At 40.3% G+C, this 15,053-nt stretch overlaps 1 long non-coding RNA gene across 1 annotated transcript in view; it reads left to right on the forward strand.

Moving 5' to 3' along the window:
* LOC123331910 overlaps positions 1-15,053 on the forward strand; it is an 84,296-nt gene that overhangs the window by 52,328 nt on the left and 16,915 nt on the right. The window lies entirely within an intron of this gene.

The following is a 15,053-nucleotide window of genomic DNA, read 5'->3' on the forward strand; positions in this document are numbered from 1 at the left end:
TGGCTTTCTACAGCCTAAGATGAAGCTGAAATCTTAATATGTCTTCATTATCAAGGCACTAAATGTATCTCCCTAACCAATCTGTCTGCAATTGCAGGAGACCCAGGTTCAATTCCTGGGTTGGGAAGATCCCCTGGAGAAGGAAATGGCAACCCACTCCAGTATTCTTGCCTGAAGAATCCCATGGACAGAGAAGTCTAGCAGGCTACATTCCTTGGGATCCAAGAGTTAGACCCGAATTAGCAACTGAACCACCAACCAAGAGCTCTAGTTGAGGATTTTTTTTCTAATTTTCAAAATTTATCTATTTTTAATTGAAGAATAATTGTTTTGCAGTATTGTGTTGGTTTCTACCAAACATCAACATCAATCAGCCATAGGTATGCAAATGCCCCCTCTGTCTTGAACCTCTGTCACACCTTCCCCCTGATCCCACCTCTCTAGAGTAGGGGATTGAATATGAAGGACAAAGGAAAGGAAGCTGTTAACTGGAAATAATGGCTCTGCATAGATGTATGACACCTTCTACCTCAGAAAAATTCTGAAAAGCAGATAGTGATTGGAAACACATCCCATCACAGCAGACACTCTTCATGGGGAGCCTGAGGATTTTAGATGTTAATGCATTTGAATTTGAGATTAGGACAACTGTAACTCTTAAGCAAATTCTCAGAGATGATTTCATATGCTTCCATTTACATGTATAGACTACATAACTTACTTTATTATTTTGTTTACCAAATATTTATTCAACACCTACTATGTGCCAGAAACTCTTCTTGACTCTGAATATTGAGCAGTGAATAAAACACAGAATGGATTTCATAAAGCTCCATCTATAACAACTGGTAGAGAACTGAGAAACACAAGTGTGCTGATTATGGGGCTTCAGTTAGATGAAGAACCCAGCTAATTTCCCCCAATCTGGCTAGTTTGAGTAACTGTATTTTTATTCAGGCAAACTGGAATTTTTCCCATTCACTGAAAGGATTTCTTACCTTTTTACTTACTCAAGGGGAAAACAATTTTCCTAAGTAGAACTCAGCAATTCTCTCTTTGTTAGGGTAGATGCCAATTCAATATTCAGATAACTTACTCTCAAATATGTTTAATTATACTTAGTTGGGGAAATCCCAATAACATTAAAATATTCCATTTGGAAATATGGTATCTGTATTTCTTTCAGGATTTATTCTAAATCTTCTAAAAGCAGTGAGGACAGAGGTAATTATAAATCTAAAATCTGAAAGAGTTTAGACTCAACACAGTGTTGAGTAAGTGAAAAGGATGCTTGAAGTATAACTGCCTGACTAGAAATTACACATTTTCATAAACCTCCTTTTTATGTAAGACATTGGAATTTTAAACCTTGTTACATACTGTGGAATGCTGACATCCTAGGTATCACCAATGCATCTTATTGATAAAGCGAATACAAATGTACCATTTACCATGGTAAGAGAGACCACCACCTAGACAGTTTTTGATCTTGTCTCAGAGGACTCGGTTAGATTTTTGATAAGCATCTGAAGTTTGGTTTAAGATGATTTTTCACTGTGGAGGCTTACTTAGGATTAAGTGAGGATCATGGCGTATTTAGGGTTGAGGGCACAGCAAAGTGAGGGCACAAATTGTTAATAATTTCTATTGAAGAATCAATACCTTTGGGGAAGTCCTATAATGAACAATATATTTATTTGCCTGGGCAAGAGTCATCTAGAATATTCAAATTATACCAATGTAGACAACTGAATAGTAACACCAGGTCAGTGATTCTCACTGAACCATGAGAGTGGCTCTCAACTGTGACTGATTTGCCTCCCAGGGGGCTTCTGGCAAAGTCCAGAGACCTCACACTTGTCACCAGAGGAGTTGGCGGCTTTGGTGCTACCGGGCATCTGATAGATAGCTATCAGCTAGGGATGCTGTTCAACATCCTGTGATGCAGAGAACAACAAAGAATTATCCGGCCAGTTTGTTAATAGTGCTCAGGTTGAGAAATCCTGGTGTGGCCCAGAGGTTTATAAAGAGCCAAAGAGTAAAAAATGTTAAGCTTTGGGCCATGCCTTCTCTGTGGCTACTACTCAACTCTGTGATTGTGCAAGAGAGTCACAGATAAAATATGCAAATAAATATGCAGGACCTTATGCCAAAATGCATTCACAAAAACAAGCAAGGAGCAAGATTCAGCCTGGTGGGCTGTTGTTTGCTGACCCCTAATGGAGACAGTAAGCCGTATGGGGATAGGTAGTCTCAGTTTTCTGTGTTTAAGTATATGAGTTTCTGGTCTCAGCCGTATGCTTTGAATCGTCAATAGAAGCAGAAACGTTTCAAGTAAACATAGATCAAAGAGCAAATAAATATGGAATGTCACATGGAAACCCTAAACTTTCCTAAGAACACCAGCAACATTTCTGTGGAGCTGATTTTCTATGCTGTATGAAGTACACTGAAACAACAATCTGTGTGCTGGAACAGCAATTTTCCAGGATGAACTAATGAAACTGAAACTACTTTTTTTGCTGGGTTTTATCTATACTTTCAAACTCATTTAAATATAAAAGAATGGTGACATGGACTTCCCTGGTGGTCCAGTGGTTAAGACTTCCCCCTCCAATACAGGAGGTGTGAGTTCAATCCCTGGTCGGGGAGCTAAGATCCCACATGACAAAAAACCAAACCATAGAACAGAAACAATATTCTAATAAATTCAATAAACACTTTAAAAATGGTCCACATAAAAAAATTTTCAAATGGTAACATGAAACAAAATAATTGTTTCCTTTAAGATAAAATATGACACTCATTGACAAGGGCTTGAAAATTATCCCTTTAACACTTAGTGCTCTTTTTTCCTTCTTTTTTCAGTTTTCTTTTTGCTGCGTTTATCATTTGCTGAGAGTGTATATTTTGTTTATTGTCATGCTCTCCCTGTTGAAGAAGGAAATGACAATCCACTCCAGTATTCTTGCCTGGAGAATCCCATGGACAGAGGAGCCCGGTGGGCTAAGTCCATGGGTTTGCAAAGAGTCAGACACGACTGAGTGACTAACACGCACACATAGTACGCCCTCCCTGTGAGGTCATGGTCATTGTACGTTTTAGTCACAGCTGTATCCCCATCACCTAGGGGACCAGAATGAATAGTTGCACCACTCATAGAGAACTATAACTATCATCAGAGATAATACAGAGCACTTATTATGTGCCAGCTACTGTTCTAAGGACTTTACATGGATTAGCTTGTCTGATCGCATAACAACCCTGGGAAGAGGGTACTGTTATTATTCACAGTTTATGAGATGAGAATAATGAGACATAAAGAGGCCAAGTGACTTGTTGAGGCCCACTATGCTAGCAGGTGACAGAGCTAGGATTTGAGTCCACGTAGTCTGGCTCCAGAATCCACACTTTGAACTATCACACTGTAGCTACTTCTCACACTAACCTGTTGCATAAACACACGTATAGACATACATGGTTTGCATATTTCACAATTTCTCTATTGTAAAGCAGGTTACACCTTGACCTTAGAATGAAAATTCTGGAGTGGCATCATGATATTTAGGACCCAGGTCCTTAGAGGTCTATCTCTGTGAGGCACTGAGGTACCTCCTGGGAAACAGCTTTTCCTGGGCTCCCCTGGTGGCTCAAATGGTAAAGAATCTGCTGACAATGCAGGACACCGGGTTTGGAAAGATCCCCTGGAGGAGGAAATAACAACCCACTCTGTATTCTTGCCTGGAGAATCCCATGGACAGAGGAGCCTGGCAGGCTACAGTCCATGGGGTCCCAAAGAGTCAGACATGACTGAGTGACTAACACTTTCACTTCCTTTCAAGGAAATAGTTGGAAAACTTAGCTTGTTCCATTGTAGGTGTTTCTACAATTGGAGAGAAAGATAGTATTGATCAGAGACAAGATGTATTGCTTCCTGTGAATGGACAGACGCTTCCATTGGTAAAATCTCAAAGGGTAATTTTCTCACAAAAATCTCAGAGACATCAGGAGCACTACTTGGTAATAAAGCCTGACACAAAGGTAGAGGTTGGGAAGGATCCCTACTGCACCAGCTTACTGCACTGAGGCTTACACTTCAGCACTGCCTAGTATCCACAGCCACCAGTCTTGCTTCAGGGCCAGGGCCATATTATCACATGTGGCAGCCAGGCAGCACAGACCACCAGAAACTAGGGCTTGACCATTGGTGTTGGCAGCAGGAGGGTGGTGGCAACTGTCACAGAGCAGCTGCATCTGAGGGAGGAAGAGCATCCTGGGAGGTCTCAGCAGCAGACATTACTGCAGAGGAAAGGTATTTCTATGTTGCCACAGAGAAGGTCACATTGACACCTGTGAATACTCCAGAGATGTACTCCAGAAGGGCCCAAATGATTGGATCAGGAATAGGACTTTAGACAGAGCTAAAGGTCAAGTGCTTGTTATGGTAGCATAACATATGGTAGCATGTTAGAGTTGCCCCCATTTTTCTCCTAATGACTGTGGAGCTTCAAAACAATGGCTTACAACCATTATGGAGCTAAGGCCAATGTTACGTCCAAGAGTAAATGTGTGTGGATATGTGTTTATTTGAGGGAGAGAGAGGCAGATAAGCGGTATATCTGTATATTTAGGTCTAAATCGTTTTTGGTCCTACAGATTGAGTCAATTAACACCAATGCATTGGGTCTTTAATAAAAAAACACAACGGTCGTTGTTGTTCTCTGAATTACTAATGCCCTGAAACTGCCGGAAAGTTATTTGAATATGCTTGCTGATAATACTCTTGATGAGGAATAGAATTTATTTTTTACTTGAGAGCTAATTAATGTAATCTTTAAAATATATAAATCCCATGGTGAGCCCAAATAATTATAATTGATATGTGGACCTTGCCAAAACTGAGAAAATTAAAATGCAAACAAAATCTGTTAATATATCTAAATTAAAAAAAAAAAACAAAGAGTAAAGAAAACCAATTAACTTCTGGAACCAGGGTTTGGTATTTAGAATGAGGAGATTAAATTATGCAGATATCAAATTAGCACTTGGAATGAAGATGGTGTTGCCCAGCTGCCTTTCCGAGCTTTGCCTTGCACAGACTAAAGTTGCTAGGGAGCAGTGAAGTGAGCTGTTTAAAAGGCCACAGTTGTATTCCTTAAATGGTCCACACAGGGATCATAAAAATTCCTGATGGTATCTTTAGCAGCCTGGAGGTAATTGGAAGGAAGGCCTGGGGCTAGTAATTAAATCACAAATCTTTTCTGGGGAGATCATATGTAGATACACATATAGAGATATATATATATAAATAGATGAGATAAACAATATGTACAGGTATGTACATATATATTGTAGTCATTTAGTCATTAAGTTGTGTCCCGACTCTTTGCAAGTCATGGACTGTAGCCCATCAGTCTCCTCTGTCCGTGGGATTCTCCAGGCAAGAATACTGGAGTGGGTTGCCATGCCCTCCTCCAAGGGATCTTCCCCACCCAGGGATTGAACCATCTCCAGCATTGCAGGCGGATTCTTTACCACTGAGCCACCAGGGAAGCCCACGTACATATATATATTTCACTTATATAACATCTAGTCAGACAGCTGAGCAACTCCATTAAAAAAAAGAAAGACACGAGAAGTATGGTGCTGCTGCTTCTTCATTTTTTTTTTTTTTTTGATTGTAAAACTTTTAGGATATACATCATCATGTGACATCTTATTCTCTGGTGAAAGTGAAGTCACTCAGTCATGTCCAACTCTTTGTGACCCCATGGACTGTAACTCACCAGGTTCCTCAGTCCATGGAATTTTCCAGGCAAGAGTACTGGAGTGGGTTGCCATTTCCTTCTCCAGGGAATCTTCCCAACCCAGTGATCAAACCCAAGTCTCCCTCACTGCAGGCAGACGCTTTACCATCTGAGCCACCAGGAAAGCCCATTGCAATTTAGTCAGAAAAACAAAACAGCCAAATGAGTTTTGTTTTGTTTTGTTTTGTTTTATGGCTGAACAGGCCAATCAACTCAATCCAGGGCCTCTGGTAGTTCCATGTTATGACTACATTTAGGAAATCAGATAAATGTGTCTTTGGTTCTTAGGGATGTTGCTGTGTGTTCCTCACTTCTCAAGCAGCTGGCTTTAGCATTGCGTAGGTACTGTCACAGCCTCTTCCACTAAATTATTATAAGGAGTTCACTATAGGAGCAGTTTCTTTAGACATACTACCACACAGGTTACAGTATATCAGTATGGATGGATCTGTTCTTAACCTCATTGGCCAGCCAGCCAGAGTAATTTTGAATATCAGATCTGGACCCTGGGGGAACTTGGCCTTTTCTGAGACAAGCTGTAGAGTGTGTACCCTGCTGCACAGCCTTGAGATGACCATTAACACTCAAAACTCCATTGTGGGTGCCATTACCACATGGCCAGACTCATAATACACCTGAGAGAGCAGTCAGAGATGAGAATGGCTTCAGAGACTTATAACCTGGCATTGACAGGGACACGAGTCATTCCTCTTACTCTGATTATTCTGGCTTCTTAGCCCAGAGGAGAGAAAATGAGTCAGAAAAGCAGAAAGTTTGTGGAATTAGTTTGGTATCATTCTGTCTGTTCCCCCAAGGGAACGAAATTGCAGAGAATGGGGAGAAAAGCAGAGGGACGATAATTTCTTACCAAGTACTGTGTTCGAAAAGCAAACTGGTAAAATGAACAGTTAATGAACACTGCAGCTCATTTAGCAAATATATATATATATATTTTTTTCATTAACTATGTAGCAAATGTTAAGCTTGGAGTTACTACTGCTGCTGCTGCTGAGTCGCTTCAGTCGTGTCCGACTCTGTGCGACCCCATAGACGGCAGCCCACCAGGCTCCCCAGTCCCTGGGATTCTCCAGGCAAGAACACTGGAGTGGGGTGCCATTTCCTTCTCCAATGCATGAAAGTGACAAGTGAAAGTGAAGTCGCTCAGTCGTGTCTGACCCTTAGCGACCCCATGGACTACAGCCCACCAGGCTCCTCCATACATGGGATTTTCCAGGCAAGAGTACTGGAGTGGGGTGCCATCGCCTTCTAGGATGAGGTAAATCAGAGAAGGCTCCTGATCCAGTAGAACTGCAGTAGGGTGCACACTTTCGTTAAATAGTTACTCTGATAGAAAGAAGCACAGCTCTATAGACATGCATTAGGAAGGAAGCAGAAGAATGGGCATGAACAAAATAATGTAATGTTTGTAATATGGCTAGGCTAAATCCTACTCTAAAGTGGAATGAAGGCCTACCTAAATCATTCTTATATTTGATCATATCTGCCAAAAACTTTTGTGATGACCATATCTCTGGTATTGTATCTACAAACCTCTTTTCACATTGATTACAGCAGAACTCTCATTCTTTGCAACAAGTTGGAACTTTGGGAAACCAAGCAAGTATGGTACATCTCTTTAAGATATACTACAACATAATTTTAGAGATGGAAACTTTTAAAATTAGCTCTGCATACTTTGATACTATTAATATACACCAATATGCAGTATTTGTCTTTCTCTTTCTGACTTACTTCACTCTATGTAATAGGCTCCAAGTTCACCCACCTCATCAGAGCTGACTCAGATGCATTCCTTTTTATAGAAGAGTAATATTCCATTGTGTATATGTACCACAGCTTTCTTATCCATTCGTCTGCTGATGGACATCTAGGTTGCTTCCATGTCCTGACTATTATAAACAGTGCTGCAATGAACACTGGGGTACATGTGTCTCTTTCAATTCTGGTTTTCTCGGTGTGTATGCCCAGCAGTGGGATTGCTGGGTCATTTGGCAGTTCTATTCCCAGTATTTTAAGGAATCTTCACACTGTTCTCCATAGTGGCTGTACCAGTTTGCATTCCTATTAACAGTGTAAGAGAAAGACGGTACCAAAGATCCTACATGCAGGGCAGCAAAAGAGAAACAGATGTAAAGAACAGACTTTTGGACTCAGTGGGAGGAGGAGAGGATGGGATGATTTGAGAGAATAGCATTGAAACATATACATTACCATGTGTAAAACAGATAACCAGTAGGAGTTTGACGCATGATGCAGGTCCGGTGCTCTGGGACAACCTAGAGGGATAGGGTGGGAGAGGGTTCAGGATGGGGGGGACTCATGTATACTTGTGGCCGATTCATGTTGATGGCAAAAAAATCACAATATTGTAATTATCCTCCAATTAATGTTAATTAACTAAAAATATACAAATTACTATAAAATTTTTAACTTTCAAAATTATTGTTAAAGATTTTCTTTTTCCTATAAAGTTTCCCTAGTTTGATATCAGCCTAAAATACCTTATTTCTGAGCTAGAAATGAGGACATGGATGTGTGACTGCCACTGAAGATTATTTTGCAACTTTGCAGTCTGTATAAAACTAATCTGTTTTATGATAAAGCTGGTGTGGTAGGTACAAAACTGAATCCACATGTTGATGTGTGATGGAAAGCTAAAAGAATTTTATTTACTTATTTCTACTGGGTAGTGGAGATTTAATTTCATTCATTTCTTCCCCTATCCCTATTTTTCTTTCAGGGTTCAATCTAATGAGAGGGACATTATATACTGCCAAGGCATAGGAAAGGGGCTTTGGCCTAAGTAGTCTTTGCATCTGGGTGTCTTCCAAGTGGTCCTTATTCCCATCTGTTCATTGGTCCCCATGAGTCATAGCCAAGTCCCACTCCCAACTACAGGCCACCTTCAGTTTGCTTCTTTGTATCGGTCCTGGGATTTCTTTGGAAGGAATGATGCTAAAGCTGAAACTCCAGTACTTTGGCCACCTCATGTGAAGAGTTGACTCATTGGAAAAGACTCTGATGCTGAGAGGGATTGAGGGCAGGAGGAGAAGGGGACAACAGAGGATGAGATGGCTGGATGGCATCACTGACTCAATGGACATGAGTCTGGGTGAACTCCGGGAGTTGGTGATGGACAGGGAGGCCTGGCGTGCTGCAATTCATGGGGTCGCAAAGAGTCGGACATGAGTGAGCAACTGAACTGAACTGAACTGATGCCACTGTGCATGCATGGAAGTTATCTTGTTTTTTTTTTACCTTTGGGCAGTTACTCAGAGCTCTCAGTTTCATTGGCCTAGGCACTCGGTGCAGACATTTCTAAACCTCTTTAGGCTTGCTGCCTCTCTATAGTGTTCTGGAAAAGTGAGTCCAACTTCCCTATGTTCTTGAATCTCAAGTTTATCAGGATTTCCCTTCACACCCCACCTCACGATGAGGCTGAACTTGATATTAATAGAGGTGTAAACCTCAAGTCTAACCTTTCTGAGGGACCCACAATGACTATACTTCATTAATGTTTTCCAAAGAGGCTTCCTGAAATCCCATTAATCTGGAGTATCTTTTCTAGTCTTGGGATAGATAACCTTGCTCTATCATTATGTAATCTTTCTGCCATGAATCCTTTTATTAAAAGTTCTCCGCTCCTCTTGCAACATCCGTTTTTTCAGCTATAGTTCCTGTATTTTCTGGTTTCCTGAATGGGGCAAGGTCATCAAGGATCACAGACCACTGAATATGCCATTGAATAATAGCATACAGCCTTATGTTAATATAAATGTGCTGCTTTTTTTTTTTTTTTAAGATTAATAAGTCATTCAAACCTTAAGCAAAAGCAACAAACTGTTTTGTCTGGGTCTTGAAAGAATCTCAGTGTTCTGGAAAGAGAGGTCACACTCAGATAACAGGTACTTCATATTTTCACAGAGAGCTGTAGGACTGTATGCTTATCATGTTAATATTTCCTGTAGGCTTCATCTTCTTTTGATGGAGGAGGGCATTACTGTGGATTAAAAGGCTTATTGGAGTTTAGATTTTTTGAAAATTCCAGAAGTGAGTGAGCAGCAAACGTTTTTTTAGATATTGTTTTTGTTCTCTGTGTTTTCTTTCCAAAGTAAAATATTCTCTGATTTTTTTATTTCTCAGAATAGAAGAATGATATCAGTGTGTCTTTGTGTGTGTACGTGTACCACTGATTCAATTATCACCCTCCAGTGTTTTTGACTTCTTGGTCTATTCATGACCTTCATACCCTGTCAGACTCTCAGGAATCAAGCTTACATGAATGCAATTGTTTCTTCTCTACAAAAGGAGGCGTAAAATGATGTTTTCTTTCAGATAATGCCCCTTGGAAATCCAAACAGGATATGTTTCTTTCTCTTTAGTGATAAGTGAATTGTATGAGATCTCTTTGCTAGGTATACAATATTTATTTACAATGCCACCATACCTCTCCATTTATTTTATTACAGCATGATATGGAGGAAATAGTGCTAGACTCATTTCCAGAATTTCTAAATATGTGTCTCCAGTTTTACGTACCCATTAATGGTGTTCATATTTATCACATTCACAACCTCTTTTTTTTCTCATTTGTAAAATGGGAATAATATTTTCCAACCCATCTGACAAGGCTTTTGCATATTTATTGTTATTGCTAAGTATTTTGCCTTAAGTAGTTCTTAATCTTTCCATTTATAAAATAGAAATTTTGTTTTCTCATTGTTGATTTTGAGTTTTCCTTGCTGCTGCTAAGTTGCTCAGTCATGTCCAACTCTGTGCGACCCCATGGACTGCAGCCTACCAGGTTCCTCTGTCCATGGGATTTTCCAGGCAAGAGTACTGGAGTGGGTTGCCATTGCTTTCTCCTAGACAAGGATATGGAGAAGGCAATGGCATCCCAGTCCAGTACTCCTGCCTGGAAAATCCCATGGGCAGAGGAGCCTGGTTGGCTGCAGTCCATGGGGTCGCTAAAAGTCGGATACTACTGAGCGACTTCACTTTCACTTTTCACTTTCATGCATTGGAGAAGGAAATGGCAACCCACTCCAGTGTCCTTGCCTGGAGAATCCCAGGGACGGGGGAGCCTGGTGGGCTGCCGTCTATGGGGTTGCACAGAGTCGGACACGGCTGAAGTGACTTAGCAGTAGCAGTAGACAAGGATAATACATAGTATGGAAAAGACTCCCAAGTTCAGTATAATCTTCATAAAGCTCCATTCAACCAAGACATTCCCATAGTAAAGGTTTTCTTTGGTGAGTGGAGCGAAGTCAGCATCATGGCAATGTGGTTGGTAAGAAGGTCAAGGAAAATGGCTGTGGGTGAATTTCTGAGCAGACAAAATGGCCAAATCCATCTCCTTCCAGGGATGTAAAGGAGACTGTTTTTTCTTAATTGGTCTAATGATGTTCAACCTCATTGCCCAATTTGGTGAGCCAAATTCATGGTGATAAAGGCATTGCATTATAGTGAATGGATCTTGGGGTGATAAGAGCACTAAAATGGTGAGAAGGGTTATATCCTCTAGATAAGGTAGTCTAAATGCTTGGATTTGCTAGATTTTTGGTGTGTTTTTTTTAAAGTTCATAGTATTTTATTTCTTCTTTTGACCATGTGGCTTGTAGAAACTTAGTTCCCTGACCAGGTATCCCTGTACCCCTTGAGTTGGAAGCACAGAGTCTTAACCATTGAACCTCCAGGAAAGTCCCTGTTGATAGTATTTTAGAAAGACAAGAGTCCAATAAAGTGTTAGAATGTAAAGTTTATCTATTTCAGGGCAATATATCCAGTCATTGTGAAATTTAAAGACTGAAGTACATTCCAGATGAATCACCAACGGCCTGTTCTGCTGTAGTAACAATATTAGTTATTGATACAGCTGAAATGAGAGGACTGGCTGGGCTGCACAGGCCTGCTTTCTCCAGGCCAGGGGACCACCATGTGCAAGAGGCTTCCTTTAGTAGCGTGCTGCTGTTCACTTGCTAGGTCATTGGTTGTTTTCCCTGTTTGTGCCACATGTTTTGCATGATGAGCCCAAAGTGCATCAGAAAATAAGACAAAGGTTAGGAGAAGAGCAGAAAGAACAAAGGTGTTGAAGCTTTTGTTGTATTAAGAGCACAGTGATTCAATATTAGACATTTTGTTTGTTTTGAATTCCTATATATTATGTTTCAGTGAGTTGAGGTAGAATTAGTTTATAACTGAATTTGAAAATAAGATGTTTTGTTGATTACAAGCTCATCCATTATATAGTATATTTTACTGATACCCAGTCTAATATCTCCTGGTGATGAAAGTGATATCTAATTTAAAAGAAAAATAAACAGCAGCATATAGTGTGCACTCACTCTAAATGGCTATTCAGCTACTGCTGCTGCTGCTGCTGCTGCTAAGTCGCTTTAGTCGTGTCCGACTCTGTGCAACCCCATAGACGGCTGCCCGTTAGGCTCCTTTGTCCCTGGGATTCTCCAGGCAAGAATACTGGAGTGGGTTGCCATTTCCTTCTCCAATGCATTAAAGTAAAAAGTGAAAGTGAAAGTGAAAGTGAAAGTGAAGTCACTCAGTTGTGTCCAACTCTTAGTGACCGCATGGACTGCAGCCCACCAGGCTCCTCTGCCCATGGGATTTTCCAGGCAAGAGTACTGGAGTGGGGTGCCATTGCCTTCTCCATTCACCTATTCAGTAACAATTAAATATGGCCTCCCCTTTGATTCTTTATAGCCAATGCACTTTTAAAAAATTCTTTGGCACACCTCACACAGTCTGATAACATTCAATATTCTTAATGAAATGTTGAGAGAATTTTAGTCTATGTTGAGAGAATTTTAGTCTATCTTGAAGGAAAAACAAATGTAAGGTAGAAGATTGAAATACAAGCTTATAGTAGAGAGAACCTAAGTGTTTGCCATTATCATATTTCTGTGTTATCTAGGAGAGTGTTTCTCAACCATGGATGATTTACCGCCCTCTGCCTGAGGCAACATTTGGCAATGTCTGGATACTCTTTTGGTTGTCACAACTGAGAGGTGCCACTGGCATCTGGTGGGTAGATGCCTTGATACTGCTAAGCACTTTACGATGCATAGGACAGCTCCCACCCCCTGCCTCCTTTCACCTCTCATTCGCAACAAGAATTATCTGAGTCAAAATGTCAGTGGTGCCAAGGTAGAGAAATCTTGACCTAGGACAGACATCTGATGAGATCTTAGGATTTTTGAGGAATAAATTTCCCTAACACTTAACAAGTGAAATCGACTATGACTGAGGGCACTGTTGCTTTGAGTTCAAGCACACAGACTTCTTATATGAATTCAGGGAGTTATAACTTCCTAGTGTTAGTGTTAGCTGCTCAGTCGTGCACAACTCTTTGTGACCCCATGGACTGCAGCCCACCAGACTCCTCTGTCCATGAGATTTTCCAGGCAAAGATACTGGAGTGGGTTGCCATTTCCTTCTCCAGGGGATCTTCCCACCCCAGGGATCGAACCCAGGTCTCCTGTACTGCAGGCAGATTCTTTACTGAGTGAGCTACAAGGGAAGCCCCATGCCTCAAAAAATAATCTCTTATACAATATAAATTCTGTGAAGAAAAGTCACCATTCCTGCTTGGGAAAATGATATACTTTCCATTAAAAATCCATTTTAGATGAAGAGATTATCATTAGGATTAAACTATAAAACATTTATGTTTCTTCAGACCAAAGTTATCAAGTATCAGTAATATCATAGGTTTCAACTATGTACTATGTCATCTATTTTCAGATAATCATAACCTGAAAGAAAGTCCTATTTGGGAGAGAGATGTCAGGATGCCTCTTCGGTGTGCCTTGCTTGTATTTCAGCCTATCACAATAATTACACCTAGGCTTCCCTGGTGGCTCAGAAGGCGAAAAATCTGCCTGCAATGCAGGACACCTGGGTTTGATCCCTGGATCAGGAAGATCCCTGGGAGAAGGGAATGGCTATGCACTCCAGTATTCTTGACTGGAGAATTCCATGGACAGAGGAGCCTGGCGGGCCACAGTCCATGGGTCACAAAGAGCGGACATGACTGAGCAACTAACACATACACAGAATCTGATTACATTTTGTGGTATCTTAAAAATTAGTGACATACTGTTCACAATGCATTTTTGCAATAACTTTTGCTGACATCATTTCAGTTGACATACATTTTTGAGATCACAAAGTTTGCTATTGCTTGGGAATTGTGAGAATATCTGTATTAGTCTGGTTTGGGAATTTTAAAAATCACTATAAGAATTAAGTAAATATGAGGTTCCATATAGCAATTAGGGATTAAAATGAGAATTATTAGAGTAAAGGTCTGAAAGAATGCAACTGAAGGATCAGCTGAAAACTCACTATGACATTAGTCTGAAGACTTGGAGTGAGTGAAGCTGCCAATCCTGAGGAAGTCCAAGAAACTTCAAATACCACAAAGTAAGAGTTTGCAGAGTGGTCTGGAACTGAATGCCTACTCCTCTGATTTTCATGATGTATTGAGCAATGATAGCTTTTGTATCATTTCTACTTTCCAATTTTATCAAGGGTTCCTCTCGTTAGTAAAATCTAACCTGGATCTGCAGAGTGAAGGTGGTGCTGAGAAACAATTCCCAGACTTAGGAGGGACTGGAAGCAGTGAGGCCAGGTTGACCATGAAAATCTCCTCCTTGATGGATTGCTTGCACTCATCATTGAGGGTAGGTAAGAATGGGCAGCTTCAAGTTTCACAAGATTTCACAGGGTTATAACTGCATTTTCATAAGGATAAGTGAGGATGGGCAGCTAAAGTCTCAGTAGAATTCACAGTGTTTCAACTGCCTGATAATGAGGGGATGTGAGGATGCACAGCTTAAAAATCTCACAAGATTTCAGTGTTATAATTGCCTTTTAATAAAGTCATCAACATTAAAATAAAGGTCATGAAGAAGGATAAAGAAGGACATTATATAATGATAAAAGGGTCAATAGAAGAAGAGGATATTATACTCATTAACATATATGCACACAATATAGGAGCACCTAAAAACATAAAACAAATACAAGCAGACATAAAAGGAGAAATTGATGGAAATACAATAATGGTAGAAGAATCTAGCATCCCACTCACATCAATGGACAGATCTTATAGACAGAAAATGAATAAGGTTACAGAGAATCTAAATGTCAGAATAGTTATTTAATATTTTCAAGATATTACATTAATAAAAAAATACACATTCTTTT

This window comes from Bubalus bubalis, chromosome X (genome assembly GCF_019923935.1).
Source record: "Bubalus bubalis isolate 160015118507 breed Murrah chromosome X, NDDB_SH_1, whole genome shotgun sequence".
NCBI classification, from domain to species: Eukaryota; Metazoa; Chordata; class Mammalia; order Artiodactyla; family Bovidae; genus Bubalus; species Bubalus bubalis.